The sequence below is a fragment of the Stegodyphus dumicola genome, chromosome 4, assembly GCF_044657685.1.
Source record: "Stegodyphus dumicola isolate Sdum_Otavi_A_Nest chromosome 4, ASM4465768v1".
NCBI lineage: Eukaryota > Metazoa > Arthropoda > Arachnida > Araneae > Eresidae > Stegodyphus > Stegodyphus dumicola.
Window position 1 is genome coordinate 133,077,355 of NC_140771.1, and position 20,548 is coordinate 133,097,902.

Consider the following 20,548-nt stretch of genomic DNA (forward strand, 5'->3'; position numbering starts at 1 on the left):
TGTTACATATCACTAAATGATTAAAATGCTGCTTTTTTTCCCTTTCCATTTACTACGTTACATCTACTCCAGTTCCTGGTCAGATCTGTGCTGAAGGGGACTCGTCTGTGAGGGAAAAGCACAAGAAAACGTTTCTAATTAAGATATCTTCAGGCAATTTCAGAATGGCAGATGACCAGGAAGTTCAAATAATCCAACTTCTATTGCTTAGGTATTTGAGAACACACGGCTTTCTAGACTTTCTTTTCATGTTACCAAGATTTCGCGCAAGAGGAAAATATTTCGAGTCCCTAACATAGGGCTTTCTGTCGAACGAACTACTTCTGCTTTATAAAGAACTGAGCCAAATCCAGCAACTGAATTATTCTGTAAGCATAGGTGCAAAGTTTAATTATATTTATAACATGGGGTTTTTATTTAGACAATCTTGTCCCACCTTTCGGAATTGCAAATTTTCTGTACAAAACATCTTTCAAAATTGATTTATCCAAGTAACATTCAAGTAAAACAAAATAGTGATCGGAGTAATTAAGTCAGAGGAATGTACAAGAACGGTATATGAATAAATCTTTCCAGTTTACTAAGAACCTTTTGATTAATACAGTACCGTAAAGTATTAAATTCTACCATACCTTTCCACCAAGAAACATTTTCTGTCATGAGAAACTGGAGTAGTACATTAACTAATTTAAGGCTTTCAATAAAAACTCGCAAAAGAGGATTCAGCTCTGCTTAAAATTTAATTCATCAGTATTTACAAAATTCTTTAAGCATCTTGAAGAAACGTCTGTGCTTAAGATGATCGACTTGGTTGATTTACCCCACTTGATGATGATTACCACTTGTTCTAGTAATGCTTATTATTACCCTCCTTCTTTTCAATTAAATAACAGCCTCGCTGTATGTCTTTAATATTACCAGTACATAAACTTTATATACACAAAGTTTTGTAATAATAAATAGCATGCTATACAGTAATAATAAATACATAAAAAATAGCTTGCTTTATTTTTGTATTCCATACTTTTATGAGAAATTACCTTCAGTCATTATTTTGATATAAAGCGGAGAATTGTCTAGATATAATTGGTAATTTTTTGCTAAAACTTACTTCTTTTCGGCTGTAAACACTCAGGCGAAGTGTAATCTCATGTACAGTGAGTCCCAAAATTGAGGGTACACTCCATTCTACAAAAGAATTCATGTTTAGAATGAAAACAAAAACTGTTAGATAAAGACAGTCACCAAAACCTTTAGACGAGGATGTAGAAAAATACCTAATCTTAATATTTATTCATAAATAGACATAAAAAATGCATGAAATACAGAAACAAAATGTACAACCGAAATCGTCAAAAATCTGAGCTCACAAAATTGAGGGTACATGTAATTGTTTTATTACATAAATTATAAAAAAACAACACATTACTATTTTGTAGCATACCCAGTGGCTTTGATGACAGCTTACAGCCGCCGGGACATCGAATCAACAAGATTTTTCGTAATTTCGGTTGAAATGTTTTCCCACTTCATTTTTAGTACTATGCTTCAAATGTTCTTTACTTGTGATCTGATGTTTTCGGACCTCTTTTTCAAGGTGGGACCACAAATTTTCGATCACGTTCAAATCAAGAGGTTGAGGGGGTGTGTTCAGCTGATTTCGGCAGTGATACAGCAGCCATTCTTTGACAGTATTTGCTGTATGCTTTGGATCATTATCCTGTTGAAATGTGAATTTTGATCCTAGTCCCAATTGAGTAGCACTGTCCTTCAAATTATTTTTCAATATAATAAGAATCCATTTTATCCATTATTCCATTAATAAACACTAGCTTTCCAACTCCCGATGATGCCGTACAGCCCCAAACCATTACTAACCCACCTCCATGCTTCAAGTTGGAATTGTGTTTCTTGGATCTAAAGCTGAATTTTTTTTGCACCACACCATACGATGACCGTCACTGCCAAAAACATTAAATTTACTCTCATCGCTGAAAAAAACTTCATTCCAGAACTCTTTAGGCTTTAGAATGTTCTCTTTAGCAAATTTTAATCTCTTAGCTCTATTTATTTTACTAATGAAGGGCTTTTTGGGAGCTTTTATAATCAGCCCTTCTGAGGATTCTGCGCACTGTTTCTGCAGAAACAGATTTATCCACAGTTTCCGAAGTAATTGCAGCAATTTTTGGAGCCCTTATTGTAGGATCAATCCTTACCTTGTGTACAATTCTCCTCTCTGCTGCTGAACTGAGAATTTTCTTCCTGCCTCTCTCTGCTTGGTTTTCCAGCGTACCATCCTTTCTAAATTTTTGAATGATTCTTCTAATACAATTTACACTTCTTCCAAGTATTTCTCCTATTTTTCTCAAAGATTTTCCTTGATTAGACAAATTAACGGCCAGTTTTCTTTCCTCAATCTTCGTTTCTTTCCTATTCTCCATATTTGTCACACACAAAGATAGTAAGCTCAAATTTGTAATATTTGGATACTAAAAGGTTGTATTTTTGTATAAATCTTAGGTACAAATTATTTTTAAAATTTTACTGGTAGTTTTACACAGTCATTTAAGAAGTGTACTCTCAATTTTGTGACTTTCAGAAGTTGAAGATTTTCGTTTAAGTAATATAATATTTTTTTAAACGGAGTTTTATAACTTTTTTTTTTTTTTGTGTGTGTAGTTAAGAAGAAAAATGTATATTTTTTAATTAGACAAAACTAGGAAAACTTGCATAATAATTTCTATTCTCAATAGCCTACAAATTAAGTTAGCCTTCAGTGTACCCTCAATTTTGGGACTCACTGTATAATCGGACAGATATCAATTTTGTCTACAAAAATCAACAAGATAGAAAATTTTATATATGACAACATATGATTTGGTAAGAGGCTGTTTCCATTACATGAGTTCAATTTAACATTCCCACGGTGGGCTGGGGCATATATGTTCGACATATTCACTGCATTAAATAACACTGAAGGAAATTTAGTTTGCAATTGAGATTTACAATTTACTACTTAATGCGCAGCAGGAAATGGTGGATCTGTTGATTTTTTCCCCTTTGCTGATTGAATAGTTAACTAAATGACTTCACTACACAAAAAATTAGTCTCCATAGTTTACGCGAAAAGGTTCTTAGCGATCTGAGTTCGGGAAATATCGTGAGAGCTGGAAAGTGAGAAAATATTATCTTACAATACAATGAAGAAATGGTTCCAGAAGTTCTCGACAGGAGGCTACAAAATTTCTTCTTAGACCCTCGGCCCTTAATTTTACGAGGTTGGAATTATATTCTTGCTTAATTGATGGCAATAGTTCTCAGATAAAAACAACCAGTATGAGTAATATGTTTTTTAAGTATTTATGTCTTTTTGAGTGTAAATTAAGGAAAACATTATTTTAGTATTGAGTCAAAATTTTGATGAGACAGGTCTATTATCATTTAATAAGCTTACCGTACTTTTAACAAAGAGGCAAATGTTTATAAATAAATGCATTCTCAAAATTTCCCTTTAGTTCTCTCACTTTTTTTAAAAACTAACATGTAGTTAATTGGCGCATAATTTTAATTCTTTCAGATCCCTTAAAATTTAGCGTAATAGTTATTTTTCAATGTGCATAGCATTCAGCTTTAAGTTTAAAAAAATGGTTCTGCTTACTTTGACTTTTTGTAAACAATAGTATATACATGAACATTTCGTCACATTTGCGCAAATCCTTAGAGTTTCAAAAAATTCATAGCAAACCGTAAGTTTTTCATTTGTTTAGTTTTGCATTTTACTTTAAACACTGACTCTTCCAGGCGCTACAAAATTCGCATTTTTTTCTGTAGCCCTTCCTTAAGTTTAATTTTTTTCAGTATTATTTACACACTGAATCGATGATCAATAAACAAGTTCTGTAAATAAGTTAATTCTAAATCATTCAAGTAAATTAATTATCCAAGTAAGAAAGTTTTTTTAATGCATTTACCTTCCTTTAAAGGTGTTAAACTAGGCACATGATTAAATTCAAATTCTTTAGGAAAACAAAGATTTTGTATTAAAGTTGGTTTCAGCAACCACTGTTTCACATGAATCTTCAGTACAGTAGCTTAGCTTTAATGCGGATAAACCAAGCCCTTTAATTACATCGGAGTTTTCTTGTTCATCCTTAATAGTTATTAATGGTGATTAATTTGACCCAACTTCATAGTAAAGAGATTAATATGCTTCAGGAAACAGAATGCAGTGTAGTTGCAGGGAGGAGTTCACCAGATAGGCTTAGAAAGCATATTTCTCATGATAAATGATCTAAGCAAATTAGCTTTCTGGTAATGACAGTGATGGAAATGCTCAAGTTTATCGGCAAGAACAAAAAGATTAGATCATGTGGCTAGACAGTACATATAGATTCGCTTGCTATTATGCTGCAGGATTTGAAATGGCTTAAATTAACTCTGCATTTAAGTGCTTGAACCCATTATGGAATTTCAGATCAGAAATTCAAAAACCGCGAAGAATTTTCATTCGTTTAAAGTAATCAGTATCTTGTAACGAGTTCTAGCATACAAATGTCGGTGAAAACTAAATCCAGTGAACCAAATTCAAAGATTCAGTCTTGCCAAATAAGAGCTCCCTAATGACCTTGAAATCTATAGACTTCTAACTGCTAATACGAAATTCTAATTAGTTTTTGCTTAAAATCAAAAAGAAAAAGTAATGTTATTGAAACCTCAGATGACAGATGTTTCTCAGCCGCTAATAACTCTTCAAATTAATTGGAATATTTATATAGAACACTTATTCAAAGACAACAAATTCATATTACAAAGCTATTACACTGCAAAAATGGATAGAACAGTTATATCAGTAAATAGATATTATCTTCCAGATTACACGAATGTATATTATTTACCAGTGCTACAAAATGAGCAGCTTAAAAACGTAGTACGCTTCTTAATGTTACTTTAATATTATTGAACATAAATCATTTTATTAATATTTATGTCTTATTTCGTAATCGTATTAAAAAGATTTCTAATGTCAGGTTTGGGTACTTTGATTATAGAATTTCTGCCAAACTCCACCAAATTGTTATTTCACCAAAATAAAAGCTAGTAATAAAATTCTATTCCTTTGCTGAAATTAACCCCCAATTAATTCATTTCATAAAATCACGGAAAGGATTTTAGTTTATAGAACGTATATACATATGGAAAATTCTATATATCCAATTCTTATACATATTCTATATAACCAGGAATTAAAGCTGGCACCACTACCAACGCTCAGCGGTCAGTGGACAAGGCTGCGGACAAGCATTATGTTCCAGAAATATAGAAACTATGCCCATAATGACAAAATAAAGATGAAATTTAGTCTCACTGTTGGATACCAGTAATAGATCCTCCCGAAAATATGACAGATCAGTGCGGCATTCAGTGCAAAATTAGTAAATGTAAAATCAGATCAGTGCAAAATTAGTGAACGATCCTTTTTAGTATATTCGTGACTTTCCAGAGTGTTTCTCCTCTCACTGTACACAATCCCTGGTTATCTTTATAATAAAAGTCGTCATGAATCAATTTCGGAATTAAATAAAATTCAGGCACATATCCCACGTGTGTTTTTTGGGAACTTGATTAAAGCAAACAAATCAGGATTCACTAAAAATAAAAGCGATTCGATTCTAACAGATTCAGTTGCAATATTTCCGAACAAACTCAGATAGATTTGTCCTGAAAGCGAGGTAAAGGAACCCAAACAACAGGTATCTTTGTATAATAACTTATACAATTAGTATCTTAGACCCCCAAGAACCTCAAAGACCGAGAGGTAAAATCGATCGATACTCGTAGTTCCGACCTGGGTTCGATTCCAGGCGAACGGGCTATCTGTATCGGCGTTTTCGTGGTTTTCTCCATGTGTAACGTGCATGCGAGCTAGCTCTCCACGAAGACATTCAAGAAACACGGTTAAATATCAACCTAACTCTCGATTTTAGGGGTTATACCACAATTAGGATAGAGAGAATGAACAGGTATGGAGGTGGCTTAATCTCTCTCACGAACACGTTGAGCACGGTGCTGGTCCCTGGGGATCGGCAGTGAACTTTCCGTGTGGCCGGCGTCGGTCCGTTAGACCGACAGTATTAAAATTAAAAAATAAACATAGTCTCAATGAAATGTGATCAAATGTAGTTTTAATGAAATTTATTGAAACATTCTAAATAAAAATACGTTTTATACATATTACAATACGTAACAAATTTTTTGGTAACATTTTGTTAACAACACTGACCTACTGAGCAACTTCCTACCTAAGTTAGCCTAAAGGCAACAAACGGAATATATTACTCAGAGGTAAAACCATCAACTATCTACTAGCCACAACCTTAGGTCGGGGCCAAAACAGATCAGTCGAGCATTAATTGTCAAAGTCAAATTTCAAAGTTTACATTTGTACAATATACAAAGTTATTTGGATACATTGCCTACGTTGAAGAAATACATCTGAAGTTATTATATTAAGATTTTCCAGAATAGTTAAGACAGGAATTGACAGCCGCATACAGTCACAAACATGGTAACTATAAATGCAAAACTTTTAAAGTAGATGATCATAGATAAATGTCAGTCATATATAATAGAAAAACACAAGTAAATGAACAGTAAGGATCAACCCCCCGTTCAGAATCTATTGAAATGGAGTATATAGTCATGAAATAATCAAGTCTGATCTCTAGAGTCCAAATTTGTGTAAATGAACATACTTTATGTTCCATAATCCAGTACTAAATAACTATACAGATGAAATACTTTTAAGCATTATTTGTTTAGTGCATTAATTAGCATATCTAATGTTAGCATTTTTGATCGAATATGGGAAATTTCAGGCATGTTGTTTAATCTGAGAGTAATTATTCGATTAGATACAGGCTGGAAATAAGTTTTCCACAAAGAGTACCGGGAAAATAAAAAAAAAGTGGTTACATAAACAGTTTTTGAAAAAAATTATTGTGTTACACCAGCCCAGTAATTTGAATAGTGCATGAAATGTGATAAACCTCAGTCATGTATAGTCTGTTTTACTCAAAGACAGAACGCTGTAAATAATAATGAAATTAATAAAATTTCATACTGAATAAATACTTGGCTAACATGTTTTTTATAAACACTAAAGTAACTGAATAAAGATTTGCAGCAAGCACGGATTAGTTTGATTTGGAAATATTTAAGAGAAGCATTTATTATAATCATTTTCTTTCTTTCTTACCCTCTTCCCCCCGCGTTCAAAAAATCACTAAATCAATTTAAATTAAAAGCAGTTATTTAACCATAAGATTGTTGTTAACTTAGTTAGGCATAAGATTGTGTAAGTTAACAGTAAGATTATAGTTAATTCAACCATCCATGATACGACAGGCACGATTAATACATTTTATCGAAATATTACGCAAAGTATATTAGGTTTCGATGAAAATCCAGTGCACCCTCACCAGAAATGGACCCGCGAATCTTCCAGTTGCCAGCTGGGAGATCTAGCTACTTATACCACGATAGCACGTACTGAAGAATGTTTTAATTCATTATAAAAATATATAAATATTGTGATTTAACGGCAATTCATGTAGATGACTTTTTTGCAGTTAAATGAGTCATGATGTCTGTGACAAAGAGTGTAGAGATAATCACCAAACCCAAGAAAATAGATCTGATGCAACTTATTAAACTTGTCAAAGATATTTAGCGAAATAATATTCTCCGGTTTTCTTGAGTTTTTTTAATTTACGTTGAAAGGTATGAGTTATATTTTTGTAACATTTAAACTGTCTCTCCAACTCACAGAACTTCTGTCGACGCCCATACAATCACTATAAGCATTTTAATTCTCTTAAGCAATACGTCTACAGCCACACTAGTTTTTGAAGTATTCACAGTTACTTTTCCTGCTCAACGTAGCTTTTTCAGAAACAAATCCAACAGCAGCATTAAACAAACAAACAAGACAACCAGAATATATTAGAATACTATACGTTAAATTAGAATACTATAAGTATATATTCCTCCCTCCTATATTATATTTTACATCTACACTTTAAAAATAATTCCCACGGCCGATTCTAAAGGCATAAAATAATGTTTATCAGATCAACTTCGATGAAAATATAAAACAAATAGTTTGAACGAAAATTGCAATAACGCTTCATTTACGCACAGAAATCAGATTCTTAATCATTTATACTAAAAATGTGTATTATTTATATTCCAATGAGCATACACTTGGTTTATGACAGCAAATTAGATATCGGTATTATTCCAATTCAATATTAAATCTCTATTAGATGCATTTTAATGTGGTTTGTGCCAGTTTAATTGAGTCGTAAGAAATACAAAGCATGGCCTTGAAAGGGAATGAGAATTCTCCTATCCATAAACATATGCCATATTAAGTTATATTTAAAATCGTGTTCTAATGACTTGAATTTTAATTCCTTTTAACTATAACCAACAAAGTAATATAGTACATATACTTTATATATGTTTATAAGAAATGTGCAGAATAAATTACGCAAAATTCAGTAAAAATTCGTAAAGTTTGAAACACAAATTTTTATATCTACTGAAGTTTCACTATTATTATTTTACCAAATTTAATTTAATTTTAGTTATACCAAAAAGCATGGTTATTACACAAAATTCAATAACGTAAGCTCATAAAGCTGTTACGCACACAACATCTGATAATAGTAATCGATAATTATCACTTATATTTGTCGAATTTATTTTAAGTAACCTATTAAATGCTAGAAAATCTATTAAATGCTTTGAAAGAAAGGCCTATTTAAAATTAACCAAATGTAGAGGGTGTTTATACATTTTAGAACGGTTTCGACAAAGAATTAAAGTACAAAAGTATTTTATAACAAAACTTTTCAGCAACAGCTTATTATCTGAAATGACAAATATCGTCTGTTACACTTAGATTTATTCTTCTTTCAAAATGTAGCATGTAAACAAGCTGTGCATTGAAGAACATGTTTTTGCATTTTCCGAAAACGTATTCTTATTCCAAGATTCAAAATCGTTGTGAAATGCATGGGATTAAGATACCAAGTAAAAATTCAGCAACATTATAAATCGGAAAATGAAAAGAACCCTCACCCATTGCTTCTACAAGGAAAGAAGACTCCAAAGAATATCCCAGAAAGCTACATATTGCACCTGATGTTTCTAAAGTTAAATCATTGATAACAAAAGAAAGTCCGCTGAAGCAGAAATCAACTGAAAATATTTTTAATTCATCTTTAGCAACAATAAATAAAATAATAAACTAAGATCTACAACTTAAAAAAACAGTGTTTAGCAGTTTTGGCGAGGCATGTGGCTCAACGCAGAACTATTTGTAAAACCTGTATGAAAACTGCTTAGCAGGAGATAAATGGAAATACAATCTGACCCTTGAATCATGGGTTTACCTAAATGACTGCAACAAAAAAGTATATTAATAAAAACGAAGAGAAAAAAGTGTACAAACTTGGCTCCGTTATTGGAAAGAAAGTTTCGGTAAAATGCTTATGATTGTCAGAGGATTCTCTTACAACATTACAAGATAAATTACAAGATAAATTAAAAATAAGAACAGTGAGAAAAAATATATAATAAAAAGCTCAATTATACTATCAAGAGAAAGTTTCATGTTCAATACTTGCAGAAGAAATTCCATTCTCTCATCCAAGTGTCTTTCAAAGTGCGAAACTTCAAAACAAAGCAACAAATCATACTTCGAAGAATATTACTGCATTCCTTGAAAAATTAAGAATTGCTGCTATTATTGCATATACAAATTTTCAAAGTATCCCTAAAAAGTACTCTAACGTTTTCCCTATGGACTACTGTGCCTTTGGTCTCTTTAGAGAGCTTTTTCTAAGCGCAAACTCACCACGACGGGTAGATTCTGGAGAGTGGTGGAAGAGGAATGGAAATCAAGATCTTTGGAAATTTTACGATAAGCCCTTCTGTCGAGGAAATCACATTGCAAGGTTTCAGTCCAGAAAAAAAAAATACGCTTTACATTTTTAAACATTAATTAAATGGTTTTAAAAATTTGTAAACACCTCTGTATAACTAAGCTTATTACACTGGCAGCATATATACATATAAAAAAAAGTTAATGGTCTTAAATTAACGGCATGCTTTTAACTGCGTTCGGAGTAATCGGTGAAGAACCGAACCTAGTTCTAATTACCAAACATAACATCATTATTATTGTCAATTAAGACATAAAATTACTATTTTTTATTGTTCAAGTCGTTAAAACCCTGCTCATTATCATTAAAACAGCTCATCACAATTCAATTTCAACTTAAAGAAGTTTATTCTCATTTCTGTCAATATTTCACAACATTTTTAAGAGCTATAAAAAAATAAGATCATTATACTCTGATTACTCTCTATTAGGACAAATTCAGTTATATCCTATTTAACTATGGCCATACATCTCGTATTACAACCACAGACGCTTTTTAGACAACGAAAGATTTACGTTCGGAAGGACCTTTTCATCATGAATTTCTTCGTAAAATACGTACTACTAGAATCCTTATGCATATCTCCTAATAATATTGGTTAGCTAACAACTATAAATACTAGCAAATGAACAGTTAAATTGCTTAAACAAATAAATGATATATTTTAAGTATAATGCAGTTTAAAGACATAAATTTCGATCTCCACATGGGTGGGGTGAGTCAGCGTCACACTGGCCGTTTGAAGACTCATTCATACAAGTATCGGGGACGTTTATGAAAAGCAGGCTGTTTGAGAGGTGGAAAGAGTTGACACATTAGATAGGCCACCAACATCATTTACTGGAGTGTCTTTCTTAAAAAAAAAAACAGGTATCTAAACTTTTCTGAACAGATTTGTTTTCTTTCGTCGTAAATAAGCTGATAATATTGTATGGCATTGTGTACAGCAGACTTTACTTAAGCACACCTTTCATAATTCTGGTTTTGGTCTTCCAAAAAAAGTGAGGCTCCGATCTTTTGAAAACTCAGAAGAATTTACAGTTGCTACTATCCCCTTCTTCTTCTGAAGTTGCTGCTTGGAAGCTTGCATTAATGGGCAAAATCCGAGCTTAGTGCCCGAACTTGGCTCTTCCTCCGAAACCCACCGTAGTTGAGATAAGTGTTGAAGAACATGATAAAGTTGGCCGCTAATTACAAAGCTGTATAAGCTAAATTGGGAGAAAGAAATACCGTTCTTCAGTCCAAGGAATAGGATGAAGGATTCTGCATTAATAGGTTTCAAAAAATCAGTGTGGGCCTCAGTCTAGCATGGAGTATATGAATAAACAGTCTTCGTAAATGTAGCCAAGTCTCGCTACTTTTAGCGATCAAAACAGCTCATCATGACAAGGCAAGGACCAGGAGTCTACCTAGGGTAAGCAACTTATACAACTTATTATGAATGTCATTATATCATAATTACACCTAACAGAACGCCACGATATTCTTTAACAATTTAAAATCTTTTTTTCAGGAAGGTTTCATGTAATGTGCAAAACTGTAAACCCGGTAAAAGTTCTCAGACTTTATAAACTCAAAACTGTTTTCTACTTAAAAAGGCTTTGAATTTAATGACCATGTAAAGTTGAATTTCCATAAACACAAAGTTTTAAAGATTATCATTCCTATAAAAAATAAAAATTGATTTAATTAAAATGTTTTAAATTAAAAATTTCCGAGCATAAAACGTCTGTGCTAAAATTCTGAATTCTGAAACGTAACAAGTGTAATGTTCTTTAGCAAGATTATTTGATGGTTCTTAAAAATTTTAATTCATACTATCTCGTATAGTTTTGATTTAATGAAGACTGTTTTTCTGAATGATTTGGTAATATACATATTTTTGTGATTTACACTTTTCATGACACTCTATAAAATTGGATTTTCATGTATTTTTTCTGAAAGCTTATTTTTAACCAAAACTGCCGCATTCTAAAGACCCACCCTATTTAATACGTTTACTTAAAATGTAACTTTGGTTTTATAATAAACAGTTTCAGAGATTCGTATAATCATTTTGAAACAATTTGCATAAAGAATAAAATAAATATTTTCTGTTTTAATACTTAAATAGTAAATAGCCCAACAATAGAATTCCTGTTATTTTGAGGCTAATTAATCAAAGTTTTACATTATTCAAAGCATAATAGTAAACGCAACTCACTATGTTGATCTCCGATTAACCGAAGTTATACATCATTTAAAGCCAGTTGGTAAACGTAATGCATCATGTTTCGCATGATTCATGAAAACCTTTCAATGAATAGAAAAAAAAATTTCACAAAATTTCTCATACGGAAGATAGCCTAAACTACTCCCGAACTTCAGTTTTATATCACAAGTGCAACATTGTAGCCATGAAACAAAGACCATGCTTTAAAAAAGACTTAACAGATATTTTTCAGAAGAATCAAAATTATAAAATATGTTGTAAAAATTCATTTTAATTATTTTTAGCTGGAATGTGAAATATGTTACTGTAATTAAAAAGTAATTATTATACAATACACATTCACTGTCTATTGTAAGGACCAGTTACCATCTATTTTCGAGTAGAAGTTCATCCGTATATAAGCTGAGAAGTAAAATTTTGTTGCAAAATTTAACCGTTTATAAATCGTATAAAACCCGTGTATATAATTAATTAACTGCTTGTCTAACTTAGCTGAGTACTACATCTAGTAATGTAAAAACAGGCCACAAACGTTCATCTGATCCTTCAGAAAACATGGCATCAATAGTACTACTAAAACGTAACTGAAGATAATATTTTTACGAGGAGAATGACAACGATGTTAATGGTGAAATGGAGATTAGTGACATTCACCCGGACTTGCCTATAGCAAAGAAAGATTTTCCAAGAATTTCTAGAAAAAATTCGGAATCGAATACCGATGTTAAAACATTTGATTAATGTGTATAAGTAATGAATAAAATAAAAATCAAATTGTAAAAATGTATTTAGGCTTTAGTATCATTTTCGTGATAGAATGTTTTGTAAATCCTTTTAAAATTGTACATAAACCCACTTGTCCCCTACTTCAAACTTTAGCTCCTGAAAATTCTTCGCTTATTAAAGGAAATGCATGATATGTAATTAATGATATATATCATCATCAGATATACAGTAACATTATCTGAAATTTTACATCACAGCAGTCCGATACAAATGTGTATTTATCTTGGTGTTTACATACCTTTAGCACAAAAGGTAAGAGAAGCTCAGAATTGTTATTACCATACAAAAAGTGAAATTATTTAGTCGCGCTATTTTTCAAAAATAACCGCAACTTTCCGTTTTAACTAAGTTTCCAGCTACCTAGAGTAGCATCTATTTAAATTACAGAGGGTAACTGAGATTCCACTCTATCTGCCTTTGGCTCACAGTATCCCTAGGTATTAAATGACTTCATACTAGAGTTAAAAATATTTCCATGCATTCTTTTGGGGATAAGTAAGAGATCACGATTTACAATTTATCGACAGCGGAGATGGAAAGAAACTTCCGTCACTTCGCGGGAGGAACACGAAATATCTGCCTCCGTTGCGGTTACAGAGAATGCGCTCTAATCCAGATATCACTATAGCATCCACATCATTCTTTATCATTAAGGTCCGACAAATCTGCTTTGTTTTTGTCCCGATTACCAATAAATCAATCGATTAGTGTTATCGGATTAATCGACCGCCTCGAAGAACATTGGGGGAATTCCTCATGTGGAAACCATCGGTCATGGCTGAAATTGCTCTTGCGGCTTTCCGTGCTTATAAATTGCTCTCGATCGGTTGTACTTTCTCAACGATGGGTAGAAAAATGGTCTTCGCTGATAGTCATTTTTCTGCGTCGAGAATAGCGAAAACGAAATGCATCAGCTCACTCAGTTTACTGAATTAATTGAGTTTATCTAAGTAACTGGATAGGCTCACAGGAAAACCCATAATAATACCTACATTGTCGATCGTATATCATTGCATCATTAAAAGAGATACGCATATTTGCTTCTTTTGAAGCATGAAATAAGAATGAGAAGATTACATCACTACCCATTACTCAAAAACTGTTAAACACATCACAATGATTCAAACGTTAAAATACTGAAATAGGCTGTTTGAAGGTTTTGTTTTTCAACATACATTTCGGTATATGGTCCACTGCCACAACACCGCAGATTATCGAAACTACATGAGCACAGTCTTTCATAAAACTTCTGAACGGTGTCTGGAACGGACACTCTGATAATATACCCCATAGCTATCCTAGTGAAATTTTAAAATTGAGTATTAATAGATCGACATCTTGTTTATGGATTTAATACTTTTACTACTTGTTAGCATTGGGAAGTCTTTTTTGTAAACAATAATACTTTTCACAGGTGGCAGTCTGCTCTGAAGGTAAGATAAAGTGAACGCTTTTTCAAGTTGTCTGAATCTAGGAGTATTCAATGTATCAATTTATTTCTAAAAACAAAGCTACTAACTCTAAGTTTGCATAGCAATAATCAATTTATTTCTAAAAACAAAGCTACTAACTCTAAGTTTGCATAGCAATAATCTCTTATATTTTTCATGAAACGATCGTTTTATTAATAACTTTCACATGAACCATCTTTGTAATTTTCAAGGCAAAATGAGTATAATGGTACGATTTGTTGTGTTTACAATAATGTTTAATGATGTTTCTAAAATGAGTATAATCGTACGATTTGTTGTGTTTACAATAATGTTTAATAATGTTTCTAAAATGAGTATAATGGTACGATTTGTTGTATTTTTAGTAATTTTTCTATGTTCTCTAGCTGTATATGCCAGTATAATAAACTGCATAAATAAAAGAGCAATAAGAAAAAGAAGCATTTGCACTTGCATAATTACGAAACCACTCTGGCGCGATTTGGCGATTTATTACAGATGCAAAGGTAAAAAGTAACTTATTGGGAGCAAGCTGGCAGTTTTCGCCCTTTACTTTTACAAAGATTCTCAAACTGTCGATATTTATCGTAAGTCGATAAATATTATCAACATATGAAAAAAAAACATACTTTAGCAATTTAAAATACAGGATACAATTATTAAATAAGAGCTTCGTGACACATTAAAAATGATACATTAAAAGTTTTTTGCGCTAATCTTCTACCCATAAACACAGCGACCTTAAAAAAAAAATCAGAGAATTCCGGAGACCGGCTTCGTAAACCTCGGCAACAACCGCCGTCTGGGAAATGCATTTCTTGTTTGTTCCCTTCAGGAAATTTTCAGCAGAATTCTGTATTTCTGCAGAATGCATACAGCATGCTGGCAAATTCTACAAACACATATTTTATAATTAAGGCAAAAAATAATAATATTAAACAAATTGTTGGAACATGGAATGCAACAAAAACAACACATACGAAAATGGCGGCTTTGCTTGACTGAAGGATTGTTATACGCATAGTTGTCAGAGTTTTGCACATTCTGAAAATTTGGAGACTTCTACTATGGTTGTTGTGATAACATGCAAATACAGAAGCATTTGTGAAAATAATAGCAATAAGTGTTAGTCATAAAATAGATCTGAGGATTCCTTATTAGAATATGAAATGGACTAACTATCAGTGACAACGAAGATGAATTTTGGAATGAATGATTCAAATTTCTTTTTGACATTTTTTGGGGTATTTACGTATTATCCCATCATTTCATCGATCATGAAACTGTTGCCAAGCAGCGTGATTTAGAACTAGTTTTGGATAAGTGTGGCTTAATAATATAATATCGGCTCCTCCGTTTGATCTACCTCCAACTGATTCTCGAAAACCCGTTTTGGTTTTATGAAATATGATATAAATTGGAATTGCTGTATATTTTCTTGAATTTTTCATAAGTCAAAATGGTTAAAATTTGGAACTTCCCTCTACAAAACGGCAAGGAATAAATTAATTTCAAAATTATGGGATTCTACTATTAAAAATAGTGTATTAATGGACAAGATGTGATCAGTTGTAAATAGCCGACAAAACAATAATGCGTTTTGTCGGGAAACCTGCGGGGAGTTTGTACTCATAATGTTCAAAACATAGCTTCCAGTAAAACCAGAGGTAGTACCAGAGGTCCCAGTAACCAGTACTATTTTAACAAAATAGTAGAAAGCGGAGAAAGCCTTTCTATGAAGCGCAAAAACGAAGTACGTAGAATACCGATTGCTTATTAAATACAGAAAAATCAATTCCGTCAAATTTCTGCAGAAATGATTGGCGCAGCATTGCGAGATTTTCGCCAATTTTCATGGTTCGATCGTAGTCAACTTTCACTGCCGACGGGATAATACGTAGGTACCTTTTCCCCCTTATTTTGCCAGAATTTTATTAATTTTTTTCTTACAATCCTCTGATATACAATTGAGATTTTCTGTCCCAGATTCATTCATTTGATAAAAGATCTGTGATTTCTCCTTACCGCACAGGCCACAGTCTTATATATTATATTTCTTCACTAAATCACGCCACGTCAGATCATATAACACAGAATCAAAACACTTATACTAAAGGTAAGTATTATCTATACCATTTAAGTGTGTGTATTTGTACCTCCAATAAAAACATAATGTGAGTTATTGTGACATAATGTGTGCCAGTGTGAGTTAATTGTTTTCAGTCTTGTACGCAACGAAATATAACTAATATAGAATGATAGCGGAGCATACTGAAACCGAATCAAAACAATGTATAGAAAAGTTCGTATAACCCCATCCCACTGCCGACAGTTTAGCCTTTCGATTGATACTGTTTTTCTCTCATATATGAAGTAACAGAGGGGATGACACAATGGTTGAGTCAGCGTCGGTTCTAGGTGAATGATCACCAGTTATTCCCGATCTAAATGTTACATGTCGCGTATCGGAGGCGCTTCTTCGTTTTTCCGAATGCATACAAAAAAAAAAGATGCTGACTAAACACGGCTTGCTTTCAGAGATAGTACGTCATTCCGCTACTAATTATTACGCTCGACTTAAAAAGACTCTATCTATAAGGAAGCAATTATCCTGAAAATCTATTTCCATTTTAGGTTCTTTTATTACGCAGGACAGTCCCTTCAAAGCAGTTCGAATAAGTGGATTTTCGATTAGCCCTTTAAGACAACAACAAAACGGATTGCTACTTCCATCTTCGAATGCAGAATTAATGGCTCAAGTGCATTTTCACCATTCAGCTTATTGCTTAATAATTAAGTCTCTGTTTTCTCCAGTTACCATTGAGAACGCATGTGTTACGGGTATGCACAAATTATAAACTAAAATATACTTCTATATATATGGAAATTAACTTCGGATGAGCAGCTTTGAATAACACTATTTTCGTATATCTAATGATGAGGTTTATTTTCAATAAAAGGCAGAATTGGTCGATTTTCAAATATTATTTGTAACAGTAATCTTATTTCTGAATATCGTAGTCACTTGCGCAGCCACCTTAAGTACTTATTATAAAAAAATCTGATGTGTACACCACATGACTTCCTTGTACGAAACATTAAATTATACGCTTTTTTTTTTTTTTTTTTTCATTTCATTTAAACTTATTGGATTAAATTAAATCTACTTCGTCGATAGCACATAAACACCAATAGAACAAATGCGCCCTCTAAATTCAGTATATTTGTTTACCACAGCGACACTGTGGCGCTAGGTTCACTTAACAGCGTTATAGTTCATTCATTTTATAACTCAGAATGCACAAAATTTATATCATCTGAAGAATTATCTAATCGTTGCTACATGTTCTATTCAAATATTATAATAAATCTAAAACGATGTATAAAAGAAATTAAACAAACAGACAAAAAAAGAAACAGTTTTTCACAGACGATTCAGTATTTCTCATTCAATTAATTCTGTTCTCACTTCGTGACAATGCAAAAATACATAAAAACTCATAGCTACATTAAAAATTACGAAGTAAATTTTAAACACTTTTTCCTCGAATAAATTCCAGAACGAATAAATACAATTTAATTCGCAATAATAAATGAAGGCGTTATCTTTGTTGTTGCGGAGCTCAGTTTCTCTAGGTTGGCAACAAATCCACTCTTCTGCTAAGTTTCAAATGTAAACAAACATGGCCCGACAGGTTAATAAAAATTTAGGCTTAGCCGCTGTTAAAAAACATTTCTGTTGTGGATAATTCCACAATTATTGCATGCAGGTTAACTAAAGGCATAAAAATCTTAACCAGAACAACATAATTAAATCATTTTTAAAGCAAGTATTCACAATTTACAAACATATAAGAATAATGAAAGTGAGCTTACTGAGCCGAGTAAACATAGTGGATATATATATATTTATATACTTTTGGGTGCGGCCGATTGCAGTCCTACACACAAAATTTCAACGTTCTGAGGCTACTCGTTTTTGAGTCATGCCAGATACGTACGTACGTACACACGGACGCCAAGAAAAATTCTCTTCAGAATTGATTTTAAATCAGTTTTATATCTTTTTGGGGGGAGAAAGAATCCTTTATTGTGTACTTACGTGCAGATGTCGCGCAAAACCATCGTTAAATTGCATTCGATAGCGGTCAAAATTTATATTTTCGTTGAAATACGATACCCGAAAATTTTCGCGATTACAATACTTCCTTTTTACTCCATACAAGGAAGCAAAAGAAAAGAAAATGTGAAATACTTTCAATGACTCGCGCTTATAATCTTTTTTTAGAAAAGGCAGAAAAAATGTGTGTGGCGTGATGGCACTCAGCTGATCAATGTTCAAGTTTACAGAATGTTAGTTGCCGATATAATTTTTTACATTTGCTATACTAGTTATAATTGGGATGTAAATAGATGAAGATATCCGAATTCGATCCGGATATCTTTAACTGTAAGAACATTTCTGATATGTCACGCAAAATTTATACGAACTGTTAACACACAAAAGTACTAACTCAGTATTTGAGAACACTGGAAAATATGAAAATTTTTAAATTAATTATTTGTTGTCTTGAAGATGAGGATGGCAACGTTTTGTAAAGCAAATTGAAATGGAATACTAAATTTTAAGATTTTTATTTTGGAAAGCAGGTGAGGTGTTATTTTTGTATATTTAAAATTATGAATTTTAATATTGCAATTATATAATAAATAGGATGTCATAAGCTTTATTTTTATGATCGAATTTTATGATTTGCATTCTGCGAGCTGTTTTGATGTTAGTTTCAAAGATTATAAGATTCTTAAGCTTGAAGTTTTGGTTTGTTATGGAAGCGCATTACAGCTATCTGCCTAAGGGTAGAGATGCCTTCGTGAAGGGCTTTTTAAGGGAAACGAGTTCGTATACACGTTACACATGGGGAAAATTCGAAAACGCCCATACAACCAGCCCGTTGACCTCGAATTGTTAGGAAATCACGGGCTTACTAGTTGTTAATGTAGATGAAAAGCTGCGTAAAAATATTTATTTGTGGGTAGGGGAAACAGATTTCTTTTAAACCGCCTAGTTTTCTTATTAAATTTTACCATATATATTTTATGCTTTACCGAGCTTTGCTTTTAAACGCATTGGTTTTAAATCGGGGAATGTTTTAGTCAGAATTATATTAAACTCGTGAAAAACGGTGAGAGGAATACAAATGTTAAATAAATAAAAAGTAAATTGAAAATTTAAATTTCGGGCTTCATGAGTGTTTAAAATTTGGTGGCTCCAAGCGCGGTCTTTTCCCTCCTACAGAGAGAAACGAACATACAGATTCTTTATTATTTCATAATAGAGAAGATTTAAAATAAAATAAACTGAAAAATTTCTGTTTTATACTTTAAAATTTTTATTTAAACCAGTTAAAGAAAATAATATTGATTTGTCATAGCCCCGCCCAAAAAAAAGTCAGTTTTTATGACGGGACACAAATAAGGGTCACTGAAAGATTATGTTCTGCTGCATTGGCTATAAGACAAAAAATTCACATTTCCTAACAGATAGTTAAAATTAATTTAAAATGTATTGACTGATTGTATCTTCGGTGTAACTTATCAAGAAATTGTGTACTTCAGTATCTGCTGTTTCTTAACTTGAACAAACTTCAACGATAGCTTAGGGAGAAACATTTCACAGCTTATTGCTTTGCAAATATTCTGTTATAATTATTTATACTATATATTTACTTATAAATAATGACCTGTAAAAAATTAGTAATGACTGGTTTGTGGATACATTGATTCAATTTTCGTTTTCTTCATTCCTTCGGCAAACATAATTTCAGTTACCTGATTTATCATTTAAAAATGTAAACAAGATTTTTCTTCTTTTAGCATATATAACAGACTTCAGGACATCACAACAGAAACTGCTGATAGAAAAGTCGTTCTTTTGGAAAGAAATCTTGAAATTTAACGTATGTTGAGATAAGGTACTACAGCTCCTTCACAGCCGACCATCAAACCGCACTTGGCTTTTCTAAGATACCTGAAGAATGGATAGGATCATCTTAATATCACACAGATTTCGACAAACTATAAAATCGTCT

The 20,548-nt window shown here is 32.3% G+C and overlaps 1 protein-coding gene across 11 annotated transcripts in view; it reads right to left on the minus strand.

The window, feature by feature from the left end:
• Positions 1-20,548, minus strand: part of LOC118204330 (uncharacterized) — a 1,054,928-nt gene that overhangs the window by 925,276 nt on the left and 109,104 nt on the right. Inside the window, exon 2 of one of the 11 annotated variants that reach the window (XM_085815463.1) lies at positions 1,112-1,188. The exons of the other annotated variants lie outside the window; for them this stretch is intronic. The gene's annotated coding sequence lies outside the window, so the exon portion shown is untranslated. The remainder of the gene's footprint in view (positions 1-1,111; positions 1,189-20,548) is intronic. 11 annotated transcript variants of the gene reach the window in all.